Source organism: Protopterus annectens, chromosome 3.part1 (genome assembly GCF_019279795.1).
Source record: "Protopterus annectens isolate FY-2018-M chromosome 3.part1, PAN1.0, whole genome shotgun sequence".
In the NCBI taxonomy this organism is placed as follows: Eukaryota; Metazoa; Chordata; order Ceratodontiformes; family Protopteridae; genus Protopterus; species Protopterus annectens.
Window position 1 is genome coordinate 1,305,037,456 of NC_056732.1, and position 16,769 is coordinate 1,305,054,224.

Below are 16,769 nucleotides of genomic sequence, written 5' to 3' on the forward strand. Positions count from 1 at the left end.
CATATGACCCTAACTTAAACTAAACCTGTGTGTATCTGGTACATAATTTCCAAAAGAATTATCCCCCATTCAACATGTGCCAGTAATGGACAGTAAAATTTGTAAGGACAGTAAAATTCGTAATCTTGAAAAAAATTACTACCATATGTTATGTCAGAATCACTGCTAAATTTCTCCCTGTTGTCATGTATAAGATTATGCCTAGATGTTCCTATTAGTAGTGACTTAGAAGTATTCAAAACATGTTGATTGTATCCCTATTCAGCCAAACAGTTGTCCAACAGTTTAACTTCTTGCTTAAACTGTTCCTCAAAGCTAGCAATTCTCTTGAATCGCAAATATTGGAACTTTAGAAAATTGTTTTTAATGTAATTAGGATGGTAGCTAATAGCATGCAAAAGGGTATTTTTTTTAGAAGAAATTGCATTTTGTGTTAAAATGGATATTCCATTTTTTCGGATTCAAAGAATCCTTAAATGCCTCCAACTCTGTAGTGTTACCACCACACGGCACTCAACAGTAATATAAATACTGCCTCCATGTACATTTTGTTAATATGCATGTTAAGCTCATGATTTTGTTCACAAAGAAACTCAAATAACCAATAAAATGGTCTGCATAAATGAGTATAAAATTTGTACCATTGGGAGTGTCCTTAATTTGTAAGTAACGTTTGTCATCAGATTAAAAGGCTTTCATGTTTTATACCATTTCCATATGGCTGAAAGTGAAATTTATAGTGCTTGCTTTGTAGCTAGAGCATGTTTAGACAATACTGTACTGCCTCCAGAATCCTTGATGGGGGATACTTGTAAAAAGTGAGGTAACATCTGTTGTAACAAGTAACAAAGTAGAGGGAATAATAGCAGATTCCCAAATCATTAGTGTCTTTACGTCAAGCTGGAACCAAACCAAGTAATGATTTCAAAACATGCTCTAAATAAACAAAGGTGGTTTCTGTTACATAACCCATTCCTGAAGCAACTGGGTGACCTGGCGGATTATGTATGTACTTTGTGCAAGATGTAGAGCTTTTGTGGCCTGAGGTTCTCCACCACTAGTTAATTCATAAGTGCCTGTGTAATATTCCCAACAAGCACCTATTTAGACAAAAAAAAAAATCATAATTTTAAATAAAAACATCATGGGATAAAAAAAGTATCTTGCAGTTGTTTATGCACTTTTTTCGTAGTCCTCAAAGTTAATAACTACTATTGCACCCTTCTGTCAGTTAGTGACATAATTATATTCTTATTATTACTAAGGTTATGTAAGGCCTCCTTTTCAGGTGTGCTCAGGTTGTTCATTAAGCTCTTAAAGTTATATCCACTCCCCATATATAGGTGTTTAAGAACCTGTTTTTTTGGGAGTTTCTGGTTAAAGGCTTATTGTGCCTGCTTATTTTAACTGTTTCTTTCTGAAATTGGTATGCCTTGTTTGCTGTAGCATAGACTAAATTCAGACCTGCTGAATCTAGCTTTGGTTGTATAACTTGAGCAGTAATCCAGACCATCTTTTTTGGAGAAGGTTCCCCTGCACCCTAGTGGCAGGAGTGTGCAGTTAGAACTTGTCTGATTGAAGACTTTTTTTAGCTTTTTATTGGTTACTTTGTTTAAATCAGTTTGCTCATTTGCTACTGTTGTATTAAAAAAAATACACTTTATGCATCGCCTAGGGTTAAAGTCTTCTCGGTGCCATAAAGTGTGCTCTTCAAATTTTCCCTTAGAACTAGCCAGTTTTTAGTTTTAGCACTCAGATCTGTTTATTTGAGCCCAACACTTGTTCAGAACTCATTGTACGCACTAAATAAGCTACAAATTACTACAGCACTCAACTTTCCTCACTTGTCTATAGGAAAACAGTTTTTAGTACTTAGGATCAGCTCCCAGTGTTTTCTCCTGTCTACCTGATGAATCTGGGCATCTTGGTGCAATGCAGCAATTGCCTCATGTATACAGACAACCCTCTCCTCCTACCACCCAACACTACAACCTGTGATAGATGTACTTATATAGCCAAAGTGGAAGCAAAGCTCTCTTCACCCAATGCTGGCCTAGACAGTCAGAAGGAGAAGGTAAACACTTGCACCACACCACACTCATCACATAGTCCCTCAAAACCTACACCATCAAAACAGACACACAAAAACACAAAACACATGCCTACATTCGTGGAGGCTGTCAATAAAATCTGCTGAAGCAACAGAGATCTCCCAAGCAGAAATGCAAGCATCTTCCACCTCCCCAACACAACCCAAATGATACATAGCCCACAAACTCAGTGTGCCACTCAACCACAGCCCATAAGGCATAACAACTTACCCAACACTTAGTCATAGGTGACTGTACAGTCAGACACACTGATGTTCCAATCACCAGGCTAAACAAGGAGAAAGTTACTGTCAGCTGCCTGTCTGGTGCCAGGATCCACCACATAACGCACGCACTCAGGTCACTCCACAACAAGTACAAATATGTCTCTGTCATTGTCCAAGTTGGTGTGAATGACCTGAGATGTACCTCCCTGGACTACATGAAAAGTGACATGGAGGAAAGCTCCCATCTTGTAGCCCAGGCAGGTATGACCCTAGCCCTGAGTAGCATCTTGCCATCACCCAAAATGATACCACAGTACAAGAACAAAATGATTGACTTCAACAATTGGCTAAGATTCTGGTGTCATTCTAAGGGGATCCAGTATCTGTCTGCCTGGGATGACATGATCAACAGACTACGATGCTTTGCCAGAGATGGCCTGTACCTGTCGCCCCTGGGATTCCAGATACTGGCTAAGGCCCTTTCCACCCCTTTAGTGCCTTTTTTAGGCAGGGTTCAAATGACAAATTCACCACCGTAACAGGTACAAGCAAGCAAAATCTGAGGGTAATGCTACTCAGTGCTAGAAGTCTAAACTGCAAAATGCATTCACTCGCACTCCTTAAAATGGAGAACATCAGCATCTGTGTAGTGACAGAGACCTGGTTCAAGGCTCCAGAGAGCACCCCTGCATTACCAGGCTATAATTCATACCACACCTTTTGGCCACCTAAACTGGACCGAAACACTAAAGCCAGAGGCGAGTCCATATTCATTAAGGATATCCACATCTCCAGGCTAATTGCTCAGCATAATGCATCCGAGATTATTCAAGTGCAACTAATTCTGGGCAAGACCGCAGTCCAAATTGCCACTTGCTACAGATCCCCCACCATGCCCCAGGATTCCCATTCCTCATTTCTTGATGCACTGGAAAATATTAAGGTACAACCCAACACCCTCATAATGGGTGATTTCAACTACCCCACCATTAACTGGGAAAACTACTCAAGTACCAACTCTTTTGCTCAACGTTTTCTGGAATTCATAAATTCCAACTCCTTGGATCATCTTATCCACACCCCCACCAGGGGCAGCAGTATCCTAGACCTGGTCATTACCAACTTGGATGACCGGTGTTCCACACCAGAGGTCAATTCCTCATTGGTCAGATCTGACCACAAGCTAATCACCCTAGACATCCACATCCCACCCCCACCCCCATTAGTGAAACCACCGTAAAAAAATTTTCCAAAGCCAACTTCACGTTTCTTAAGACAGAAGTGGCAAACTTCACGACACCGATGCAGACGAACAATAGAGGTACGACTGCTGAATCCTAGACAGATGCACTTCATAAGCACTTAAACCAGTGCATGGATAGTGCTATCCCTAACACAACCAAGATGCTATCCTCCATAAAAGGGAAGCCAATCTGATGGCCATAAACAAACTCTATAACAGAAGAAAGAAACTATTGCAAAAAAAGAGTAAAATACCATGATTGGAGAAACTCCCTGGTCAGCTTCAGTAAGAAGGTGAGAGCCCTCATAAAATCCTGCAAAGCTAGTTACAGAAACAAAATTGCCACTGATTCTAAAGATGACCACAAAGCATTCTATAGCTATGTCAAGAATCTCAATGGCAACACTCAGATCTGCTCTGAGTTACAGCACAATGGCACTAAATATACAGAACCAACTGATATTGCCAACATCCTGGCAGATAGGTTCAGTGCTAACTTTACCCAGATAGGTTCAGTGCAAACATTACCCCTCTCTCACCCCCTAAAGGGCCCATCTCTGTACCGGAAGAATGCAAAGTTCCTGTAATCACGGCTGCACAGGTAAAAAAAACACACACTCCAAATCCAAGAACACAGCATCCATGGGACCTGACAACATCCCAGGCTGCGTTTTACACGAACTACAGAATGAACTGGCACCCCACCTAAACACCATGTTCAATCATAGCCTCACCTCAGGCTTTGTGCCCATTGAATGACGGACAGCGACAGTTATCCCACTCCACAAGGGGGGAGCCACCACGGACCCCGGGAACTGCCTCCCCATTAGCCTAATGAGCCTGGTCTGCAAGGCCAGGAAATGTATCATCATAGAAGTTATAAACAAAGACATTGATAATCTCCAAACTCTGGACCCCACCCAGTTCGGGTTTGTAAAAGGCAGATCATGTCTCCTAAACCTGATAGACGTCTTTGAAGCAGTCACCAAAGCCATAGACAAGGATAAGGTGGTTCACACAGCCTATCTAGATCTTGCCAAGACTTTTGACACCATCCCCCACTCTGGAATTATAGATAAACTCACTAAACTTGGTATAAATCCCTATGTCACAAGATGGGTTGCCAACTGACTCACTGACAGAACCCACACTGTGAAAGTAGCAGACTCCAAATCCGACTTCAGACCAGTGACAAGTGGAGTACCACAGGGTTCAGTCCTGGGTCCTCTCCTGTTTGGTATCTACTTTTCTGAAGTCCAGGCTAACACAGAAAGTCTTTGGTAACGAAGTTCACATTTGACTGCGAACTAGGAGCCATAATGGAAACTCCTAATGATGTCAAGTTCAATGCCAAAAAGTGCATTGTCATCCCCTTTAGTAAAAACTCTGTACCCATGAGCTGCCACATAGGTGGTAGTCTACTTAACACCGAAAGTGTGATGAGACCTTGGGACACGTGGACAGTAGTCTCTCCTTTGATAATCACATCTCCACAGTAGTCAGGAAATCCTTCTACATGACACACCTCATTACAAATGGTTTCTCATCCAGGAAAAAAAGAGGTCGTACCTCACAAGACATTTACAACAACTGGAAAGGCCTCAGAAATACCTCACAAAGAGGATTACCGGCCTCAGACATATGCCCTACGCAGACCATCACAAAAAACTCCAGCTTTACTCCATCGCATATCGCCTACTCAGAGGCAATCTCTGCCTAACATACAAAGCTATGTCAAACCCAGAGCTGTTGGACATGCTGCTCTTAAAGAAATCCCAGTCCTTCTGAGCTAGATGCTGTAAGGTCCTAAACCTTGTCAACACAATAAGCAGAACGTGCTGGAGGAATAGGTTCCTGTACCAGAGACTTCCCATACTCTGGAACAAACTACCTATGTATATCAAACAAAGCTCCTCATTAGCAGTCTTTAAGAAAAATCTTGATGATTAGATGGGAAATAGGAAATTCTCCCCAGGGATTACCTCTGTGGATCTGCTCGACAGGGGCACAGGAAAATAATTGTCTTGGGTGGCGAAAGCCAGGGTACCTTTTTGGCTAGGCTTATATAGGCCCTAGTACCTATAGCCTAGTACCAACCTATGAACCTAACAGTGGGATGAGAAGAGGGAGTTAAATTTGGACTTAAGAAATCTAATTTTTTGATTTAAGTACATCACGCTGACAAAGCTTGATTAACCGAAACTGGTTTTTCAGTTTTAGAAGCTGCTGGCCTCATAAAGCCTGCTTTTTTGGACATTATTTTGAGTGCTGGATTTGTTTGTTTTTATATGAATATACTCACCCACACACACACACCTCTCTGTATATGTGTAATGTGTGTGTATATATATGTGTATATGTATCGTATAGATATTAAGATAAAGAGAGAAAAGCGCTTTCTAAAAGAATAGAAACATAATTAAAAGCAGATAATAATTTTAGAGTACAAAATATATGAAAAAAAGGAAAGGGAAGGATAATATTAATATTTTAAGGAAATTGATGTAAAACTGGAAGAGACTAATTAGACTTGTAAAACAGTGGAGTCATTGTACAACTTGAATTGTAAAAGGATGAAATGGGTTAAAGCTCAGAAAAATGTAGGACTTCCAAGATGGCTGCACATCAATCAGTTTAATTTCAGCTCTCCCAGTCTGAAAAAAGAAGCTGAGAGAGAAAGGCCAGTAGCTCTGACAGTTTTAGTAAATTCAGTTACTGGCTAGTAAGTATACTGCCTGGATGCCACTAAAGAATAAACTGAAAGAAAATCAACTAGAAAAGGTGAAAAGAAAATACTGACTGGGAAGAATCCTGCAACTGTTCAGCAAAAAGCAGTTCAGGCTCCAGCTCTGGTGCAAGACATCGTGCGACTTCCCCACTCTAGGCCAGTAATCAAGGACCCTGAATCGTCACCACTGGCACTGAAGAGGGATGTTCACTTGGAACAAAAATGGATACATCCAATATTTCCAAATGCAGCTGTCTGAATCAAGCAGAGTTCTCATTAAGAGCACACAGGGAACACACTCATTCTGGGGTCTGGATTTCTCTGTCTGTCTCCCTCCAGGTTCCCAGTAAGACTCTCTCTTGGCGTAGCTATAGAGTAGAGACCTCAGGTGATTGTCCAAGCCAAGTTCACCACCCGTCTCTCTGTGAAACCAGTGCTTTTTTGTCCCTGCACCAGGTAGCTGACACACACGCACACAGTTTGAGATTTGATTTTCACACACACATCTGGGAAAGGCTGGCACAGATATTCTAGCTATGCCCCCTTCTGCCCAGACTATAAGGTAGTTACACTGCCACCAGACACACCAAAGCCAGCTACTCTAAGGCTGTTGTAAGGGTACCCAATTATACTGATTGAAATTAATATTAATACAAATTGTAGTTTGACCAACAGCAAGGCTTTCAGGAGCAGCCAGAGTTGTCACCAGATATAATGTACAAGTACTTTCAGAGATGAAAATATTCTCTAAAAACCAGCCACAATGAAAAGTTTAAATGTATTTAATAATAAATAAGAAAAGAACATGAAAGTACTAAATATATTTACAATAAACACCAGAGTTCCAGTGACAGGAAATATTAAAATAACAGAGATGAATAGATTCATAAAGATACATAAATACCAGAGTTCCAATGACAGGAAATATTAAAATAACAGAGATGAATAGATTCATAAAGATACAGAAAAACAGTAATTAACTAATCTCACTATGTTTTTCTGACTGAGGTAAAGAATTACTATTTCCTGGTCACTTACTAGAGCAAGGCAAGATGAAGTAGGTGAGAGGTCCTTCTATATCAGGTTCCAAAAACAGACTGCAGTGAGACTTCACTCTCGCCTACTATTAAAACATTTTTAGTGATGGATTACAGAATGACATCACATACATCTGGCTGTCTGACTTCTGGTTCCCATGCTACCCCCACTGGCTAGAAGCTGTCAGGATTTAGCACATATGTATCAGTAATACATAACACAGAGAGCCTTGCTAAGATCTGCTGCAGCTTCTGGAAGTCATAAAACAATTACAAATATTCACCCTTCTAGAGTAGCAATTAGTTCACCCCAGAAACAGTGCAGAAAGCTTCCTAGTACAGACTTCTTGTCTCTGGCTGCATTGAGAACTGTAATATACCATCTCTATGGCCTAAGCCAGGTAATTTAATTTCAAACTGTTTTCATAGGTAGATTGAGATGAATCTCTAATCTCTCAGTATCCTCTGTTAAAAATATGCATTTAAACAGTTACAGTAATGCATGTATATTTATTTTTCTGTCTAGCAGGCACACTGTTGCTACAGTTTAAGACGAGCAGCTTTACAAATACGTTTCTCATCACAATCATCTGTACAAATCAGTATACAAAGGACATATAATTCTTTACAAAATTCCAGCTAGCTGTGCTGGCATATGTTACACATCCACTGTCCTACTTCTCCTGGCATAGCTGGCAGTACCTCGCATCGTCGTATCTCTCCCCCCTTTTGAAGACTCGAGCAACTTTTTCAAGTGACCCTTGAGAAACATTGCTTGAGAGGAATGAGTCTGTCTGGGAATACATTAACCCATGCCTTGTCTTGATAACTCATCTGCATTGGCATTGCTGACCCCACTACAGTGCTGCACTGTCATGTCATTTGCTTGCAAACCTAGGCTCCACCTTAGTAATTTTGCATTTTGCTGGGTGGCTTGTTGTAGCTATAGATTCCCCTCAAACTCCTCCTGCTACCTACTTCAAATACTTTGCACAAGGACCTCCCTGTCATAGTAAGACTTCATCATGTTAACATGATGCATTTTGTGCCCCTGCCTCCTCCCTAGCAGTTCTGCCATGTAGTGAGCATCAGTGACCTTCCTTACTACTTTGAAGAAACCCTATCAAGCTGCCTGGAGCTTATTGTGTCTGAGTGGAATGAGAACCATAACCTGCTTTCCCACAACATACTCTTGATCTTGAGCATTCCTGTCATACCAGACACTTTTCTGCTGTTGGGCTCCTGCTAGGTTCTCCTGGGCCAAGCCCATGAGCTCCCTAAGCCTTATCCTGAGGTTTAGAACATATGTCGCAACAGACTCCTTGTGGAATTCACACTTAACATCCTACTCATCACTAATCAAATCTAAAGGCCCCCTCACTTTTTGTCTATACAGCAACTCAAAGGGTGAAAAACCTGTGGATTCCTGGGGTACCTATCTGTATGAAACAGCAAATGGTTCAAATATTTGTCCCACTCTCTCTTAAACTGGTCTACAAATGCCCGTAGCATGGTCTTTAGTGTAGAGTTTCACCTCTCCACAGGATCATTAGTCTGGGGATGGTAGAGGGTGGTCTTTAGGTGCTTCACCCCACCGTGCTTCCACAGACATGCCAGCAGGTCTGACATGAAATTGGCACCTCTGTCAGTCAGTATTTCTATCGGGTAAGCCTACCCTGCTGAAAATATGTAACCAAGTATTTGCACCTTCTCTGCCTCAATGGATGACAGTGCCACTGCCTCAGGGTATCTAGTAGTATAATCTACTACTAGCAGGATATACTTCTTCCCTGTGGAACTTGGGGATAGTTAAAGGGCTCACAGTATCCATAGCTACCCTCTGAGATGGCTCCTCAATCAGAGGCAAAGGCATCAAAGGAGCCTTGACCCTTCTCTCCTGCCTTGTCTACTTTGTGGCATGGGTCACAGGTCCTGCAGTACCCTTATACATCTCTTGCAATCCCAGGCCAGTAAACGTTTTGCATAATACTTCTCTTGGATGCTTTATGCCCTATGACCTGCAAAAGTATTGTCATGGACTATAGCTAGAAGTGCCAGATAGTAGTCTCTAGGCAGTACCAACTGCTGTATTACCTCACCCTGTAGCCCTCCCTCAAGGGTCCACTGTCCTATACAGTAAGCCTTTCTTCTAGTATACAGATTCTTCTTTTCCTTGACAATCAGGCGCTTCCCTAGCTACCTCCCTCTAGCCTCTCAGTGTAGGGTCTGAGAGCTGAGCCTGTCTCAACTCTGTCTTTGTAACCATTCCCAGCTCCCCTTCCACAGGAAGTCTGGTATCCTGTGACAGCGGTGCCTCACTGTCAGCCTGAGTACTACCACTCACCTCTGCCCTTGCAGTCACCCTGTCCAAGGGAACATCAGTACCTACCAGCAGCTATGGCTCACCTTCAGGCCCGCAGCTACAGGGTAGCTCCCTCCCTGAACTAGCCACCTCACCAGCTCTGGCTTCAGGTGTGGTGTCTGTCTGACTCTCCCCCAGTCTACCAGACCCACATACCTGTCTCCAAGCCTGACTGCATGTAACTGCATGCACACAAGGCACTGCATTATCAAAATCATTTCCTATCAAGACATCTGCAGGGATATCCTCAGCACATCTACTTGCTTGCTTCCTTTTCCACCCTCCCAGTCAAGGTGAACCCTGGCAAAAGGCATTTGGAATGGGCTTCTCCTAAAACTCTGACTGGAGTGGACTTTCCTCTTTAACCACTGCAGGCTTCACAATAGTTATGTCAGAGACTGTGTGTCTGAGCAGTGGCCTGTTTCCATCCCTTAAGATAGGATATAACCTCTAGTGATAGTTTGGTACCCTTGTTGTCGCCAGACAACTTACCACTGGCATATTGTTGTTCCCAGTTGCTGTCTCCCCAACCTTTTGTTTCCCACCTTACTTCCATGGGCATCAATATGATACATGGCCCCACTGGTTACATTTAAAACATTTAACTCTTGATCTTGGCCATGTACCTTAACTGGTGGCTTCTCCTGTTAATGGTGGACTGTGTTAGGGTGGTTTAGGCTGCCCACCATGGGTTCCCTTATATCCATGTGCAGCACTGGTTATACATTTCCTGTGCAGTGATGCCCTGCTTGTTAAGTAGAGGTCCTCTTTTTTTCCCCAGCTCATCTGCAGATTTACATTGCCGTTGTGACAACCAGATTCTCATGTCCTCAGGCAAAGTGCTAAGGGCTTGATCCCTCACCAGAAGTTCTGCCAGCCCTTCAGAGCGGTGACCTGACACCCACTCACCCACCTATGAAAATAAGTGCTTAACTCAGCAGTATAGTCTCTTCACACTTTCGTCTGCCTTGAGTCTATGCTCACAAAACGTTTTCCTGTTAGCTTCAGTTGTTAACTTAAAACATTCAAGTAAACATTGCTTTATCATAGTGTAAACAGTCAATATCAGACAGTTTAGAAACATGAGTTACAGCGTTAATATGGACTAAGGGGGTCAGGAGCCATACCCAGAGCCCTTGGTCAACATTATACTGTTTACATACTCATTCAAATGTATGAATAAAACTATCACAATTATCATCTTCTGTAAATTGTGGAAGAATCTTACTGACCTTTATTGCTTCTGGGGTTTGGATATTCCCTTCCCCATTACCTCCATGACCCTGACAGAGTCAGCATCTCACTCTTATGTTGACACTGCTTCTCATTTTCTTCATCTTCCAAATGCCGCTGTCTCTCATTTTCTTTGGCCTCCAAACACCACAGTCTCTCTGCTGATTCTAATTCCATCTGATCTGATGTTATCCATTTTGTTATTCATCAAGTGTCGGTCTTGTATCTGATGTCTGATCCGATCTGGCAACTTTACAGAGTAGATTCAAGGCTCGAGCTCCTCTCACCCCCATAATCCTATTCTGTCTTCATACCCCCAGGTCTTGCTTGCTGCATTTAGCTACAGACGTGATTCCTGGCTTGCAGTGTTTATTAAGGTGTTTTCTTTGGATTAGTGCATCTTTTCTCTCCATGTTTTGGGTAGTTAGTTATTTTTTTCTATCTTCCTCCTTTCCCTGTTTAGTTCTCATTCGGTGTTAAACTTTCTCTCATTTGCCTTACTTTCCCTTTTGGTACTTGGTACCCTTTTTTCCATATCCCTCCCCCTTAGTTTAATTTTTGGGGCTAGTGGGGTTTTGTTGTGATTATTTCCATTTGATTTGTCTTTGTGTTTGGTCCCGGCTACTGGTTAGTATCTCTGTGGGTAGTTTGGGGCTTTGTAGTTAGTTCTTCATCTTAGCTGTATATCTTGTGTGTGTGTGTGTGTGTGTGTGTGTGTGTGTGTGTGTGTGTGTGTGTGTGTGTGTGTGTGTGATGTCAGATAAGCTTACCGGATTTAGGAGATGATGTTCTTGTGGGTGGAAGATGGCTAATTCTGACACCTGCAAGAAATGTATTTATTGTTTAGGATCCGACCATCTTAAGGCTAAATGTTCAGTTTATGCTGCATTCAGTCCTAGGGCATTGGTGGAATGTCAGAATAAGCTTCTGCCCAAGGGCATGGCTCAAGACGGTCCCTTTGTTTCAGGCTCCCCGTCTTCTAGCAGCCATAAGAACCCTAAGAGGAAAGCCTCTTCTGTCTCCCTGGGGGCTTCTCCTCTGGCTGCTCAGAAATGGCCAAGAATCTCAAAACGCAGTCCCTTGGACACAAAGCAGTCTTGAGCAGATTTGGATCTGAAGGCTCAGGATCCATCATCCTATGCAGAGGTTTCCTTGGATTGGAGATCCTCAGATCCTACCTCTTTTCCCTCGGCTCCATTAGCTTCCCCGGATCCAAGGCAGGTTGTGCTTCAGGGCTCGGATCTGACTTGTTTGTCGGATCCAGAGCTAGTTATTTTGAGCTCCCCAGTTAGATCCCGTAGGGATCTGAAAGTTTCAGATCCTAAACACAAAAGTGATTCCCTGGATGGGGAACGCCACAGCAGGCTTCCCCTTCAAAATTCACTCACTCTTCATCCTTTTCCAAATCCTCTAGGAGCATCTTACACTCTGACATGGACAGGGTAATGAGGAGTTTCCTTAGGGCCCAGATAGAGATGGGTGTTTTGGCATCCTCAGCCCACTATGGCTCGGGAAGATCCCCACCTCCTAAATTGGCTTCTCCTCTTCTAATTACTCCATTTTTGGAGTTCCAGTCCTGGTTTTCCCCGGGAAGGTGTCAGGGGATCAAGGAATGTCTGTTTTCCCTGTTCCCTCTGGGTCCCTGCCTAGATTGGTCGCTGTGCCTTTGGACCAGAGCTTGTCTTGGCTACAAGAGGTTGGCACCGGGTCCCTGGGGAAGGATTCTGGTCCAGCGTTTTCAGATTGGTGCCTTCTTTTCGGGGGCATCAGCCTTCGATAGCTCAGGGCCAGTACTGTCCAAGGGGGCCCAGGGCAGGCTCTGCTTCCCCCTTCCCTTGTGATTTTTGGCTATGGAGGACAGGGATGGAGTTTTCTCAATCCTTAGGCCTTTCAGGTGGTAGAGTGAACTTTCTCCAAGTCTGGAGCGGCATCCTCCCCCCTCCTGGGAATGTCCCAGCATATGGATATCAGGTGCCCTGAGTCCATGCATCCTTTCCATGGTCAGCCCTCCCATGACAGTCTTCAGGCATCAAGAACCCTGGGGGTTCCCTTCTCTTCTGAGTACTCTCTTGAGCCCCTTACAGAAAAGCTACCTCAGAAGAGACCGTGCAAGAGGAGGTACTTGTACGAGTTCCCTATGGAGTCCCTCATTGAGGACATGGATTTTGATGAAGGGGATGGGACGAGCTTCCTAGTACAGACTTTCAGTCTCTGGCTGCATTGTGAACTATGCGATACAGTCTTTATGGCCTAAGCCAAGTAATTTAATTTCAAACTATTTTCAAAGTTGGATGGATTGTGATTAACCACTTCTCTTCCAGTATCCTGTGTTAAAACATATATTTAAATAGTTACAATAATACATGTATATTTTTTTCTGTCCAGCAGGGCACACTGTTGGTACATTTTTAACACAAGCAACTTTATGAATACTTTATTCAACACAAGATTCTGTACAAATCCGTTTGTTATACAATTGACATATAATTCTTTACAAAATTCCAGCTAGCTGTGCTGGCATATGTTACACATCCACTGCCCTACTTTTCCTGGCATAGCTGGTGATACCTCACATTGGCACACATGGCTTCAGTAGTCTAGAGGAAGAAGTAAATCAAATGTGCTCAGAACTGATTGCAAGAACTGGTCTTCGAATGTTTAATTTATTTTAAGAGGTTTTTTTTTTTTTTTATTGTTGAATCCGGAACAGAAGTTGCTGTTAAAAAAGGACAATTAGTAGGGCATATACAATGTTTGCATAATAGCTATAGGAATCAGTCAGAGCTTAGAAAAGATTGGGAAGAAAGACTGGATAAGCAATTCACAAGGAAACAATGGGAGGACGCATGTATGGTTTTCAAGTATGTAACAAAGTCTAGAAGATATAAGATTTTTGTTTGCTCAGTTTAATTCTGGTGCCAAAAAAAAAAAAACAATTGCAAGAAAATGGAAATCTGAGTCTAAAGCAACTATTTTGGAAGTATTGAATATTGTAGCAGAAATAAAAGAGCTGGAAGTGAGATCTTTAGACCAGGTTAAGATAATATTATGTCGAAAAAAACTTAATTATGGGAACAGTACATGCAGAAAAATGTTTTGGAGGAAGATAAAGGTTTAAGAGAGGCAGGAATGGAATAATTTAAGTAATATTGCTTAGCTTATATGATATATAACAATAGATATAAATTGTAATGTTTGTAAACGTGAACTTGCTCATATGATTTATTATTCTATAAATGCAAGTTTACCTTTGTTGCAAGTGATATTTCAATAAAGATAAAAGTATTCACTGAAAGTGATTATGCAACTATTTTGAAGAACTGTATGTGAAAAAGTGAATATGAGCTATCTGGTTCTGTGGTTGAAGAGTAATATAGTTGAGTAAAAGTGATTGTCTTACATTCTCATGAATGCAGTTTGTGATCACCTTTTATCATACTTTGTGATTCATCAAAACCCACATCTGTTGTGTTGTGCAGGTCCATGGTATGGGGGGAGGGGTCATGTGTTCCTTCTGTTGTGCAGTCATGCTAGTGATGCATGTTCAAAGATTCTCACATGGTAAGTGCAAGGGACTTGTTCTTCAAAAAACACTGGTTGTGCCCCTGTACTAAACCTGACTAGGCATCTATCCAGCTGATTAAACTGAGCTCTGCCTATCCCAGACTACTCATAAACTAGTACATATTATTTTATCTATAAATATAGATTTCCTCCTAAACTACACTGTGTCCAGTCTCTGTAAATACTTCCTACTGAAGAATATTTTTTTTAATTTTTTTTATTTATATATAATTAATCTGTCTTCTCTTTTGACCTTAGTCTTTCCTTTTTATGTATTATACCTGCATACTGTATAGTGTAAGCATTCTTGCACTATATGTAAGTTGTTTTTGTCCTTACAGTATTTTATGTTGTAACCTGTAATATGCATTGTTTACAACGCTGCTATTTAGTCATTTTTTTTCTTTTCTTTTTCTCTTGTACCTGGAATCTGCTTGGTTACTATGGATATTTTTATGTAGTCTTATTTTGTGTATTGATTACTAAGTTTTTCATTTGTCTGTCCTGGAGCTCATCTCCCCGGGCCTCTACTGAAAACTGACATGTATCCAGTTAGACTAGCCCAGTAAACAAATGTAAAATAAAAAATAAAATAAAAAGGCTTTTTTATATTATTTTAAAGTAATTTTAAGTTATGTTTCTGCATGGCTGATGATCAGAGAAATGTAACTCCTTGTAAAGTGATGCAGTGGAACATAGGCAAAGCAGTAGAAGAGATATGTTCTTCATTTCATTTATTTGTTTATTTTTGTATTGACATTTGATTACCAGGAAAGCCCGACTGGGTAGGTGCCCATTTTCAGCAAAGGCCAGAGTAGAAAAGCTCCAAAGTATTACAAAAACATTTTAAGAACAATAGTTTTACAATTTTCAAAATTAACATATATCTGCAATTTAAATAGTTATACCAAATTAGACATAATGTGACAATGTTAGTTAAAAACAGATCCAAGTTGTATGGCAATTATTTAATATTTAGAGAAATTTGAACCAGTTTCGAGAAGGTTGAGGGAAATTAGTGTAATACAAACAGGAATTTCAATACAAAGTGAAAGAAAAAAAAACAGGGTTGTGGCATATTTAGATAATCATGGAAGAGTGATTGAAGTTAGGAAATGAGTGAAGAATGAGGTGTAAGGTATGAACAGTTACTTGTTCATATTTGAGGATAGTATATCCTGGGGTTGACCAAGAACAGAACCATATTTTGGTTAGAAAATTGGAGAGAAATATAGTTCAGGAAAATGAAGGCATTGGCCTGAAAAATTCTGCTTAAAATCTTACTCATTATTGTACAATTAAGAGTCAACAAAATATTAAGGAGGGGTGCTAGAAGCCATTTTGTAATATGTAATGAAAGACTCATAAAACTGTTTTTTTTTTATTTTTAAGTGGTACAATGACAGAAACAGCCTAAAGCAAGGATAATCTCTTGATATATTTTAAAATCATTTGATAAAGTTCATTATTAATTCTTACTAAAGATTTTAGGTGATTATGGGTTTGTTAAAATAGCAAATTAATTTAAATTGATGTACATTGTAGGAATTCTGTGAATGGTTAGAAAGGTGTGAAGTACAAATGAAGAATGGAGTTGGGAGGTGTGCTCAGTGATGAAGAGGAATGAGGTACAATGAAGAATGTGGTTATGCAGTGATGTCTCATAAGTCCTACTGTATTTGGTTTGTTGATAAGTAAGGTGGTTAAGCTTTGTTTGTACTTGATGACCAGTGGAAATGGAAATGCATGAATAGGTGTGTATTCCATGATTTTGTTACTGTAAAGATTGTGTAGGTTTGTATTTGTTTTGGGTTATGGTTAATTGGAAAAGCTGAAGTAAGGCTAAACTGGGGGTAAAGCACTGGCCTAGGTGATAGAGTTAGCATAAGGTTAGATTTATTTTTGTGAGATGTGAACATAGTTGTTGGGTGTTAATTTATGGTGCAAGTGCTATTTTATAGGAATGTGGAAAAAAGTAACAAATAAAATGAGTGAAGTAGTAAATGTATGGGAAAGTACAATTAAGAAAAGTGCTTTTGTTGAATCTGGAAGCGCTCTTCAAGAAGAATCACTGCAACAGTAAGTCATAATATCCTGATTTGAAATAAAAGTAATGGCTTCTTTCTCTGCAAGCATCACTGTAAATCGCATGCTGAAAAGCTCTTACATGAGTATGTGTATGGCTTTCTTATATATCGCACTCTGGTGCAGGTTCATATTAATTATGCTGTTTCTGGTATTACACATAATCTGCTCACCTTTAGGGAAACATAACTAACTGTAAA

The 16,769-nt window shown here is 40.9% G+C and overlaps 1 protein-coding gene across 1 annotated transcript in view; it reads left to right on the forward strand.

Moving 5' to 3' along the window:
* TMEM67 (transmembrane protein 67) overlaps positions 1-16,769 on the forward strand; it is a 4,866,727-nt gene that overhangs the window by 3,766,796 nt on the left and 1,083,162 nt on the right. The gene's annotated exons all lie outside the window — the stretch shown is intronic.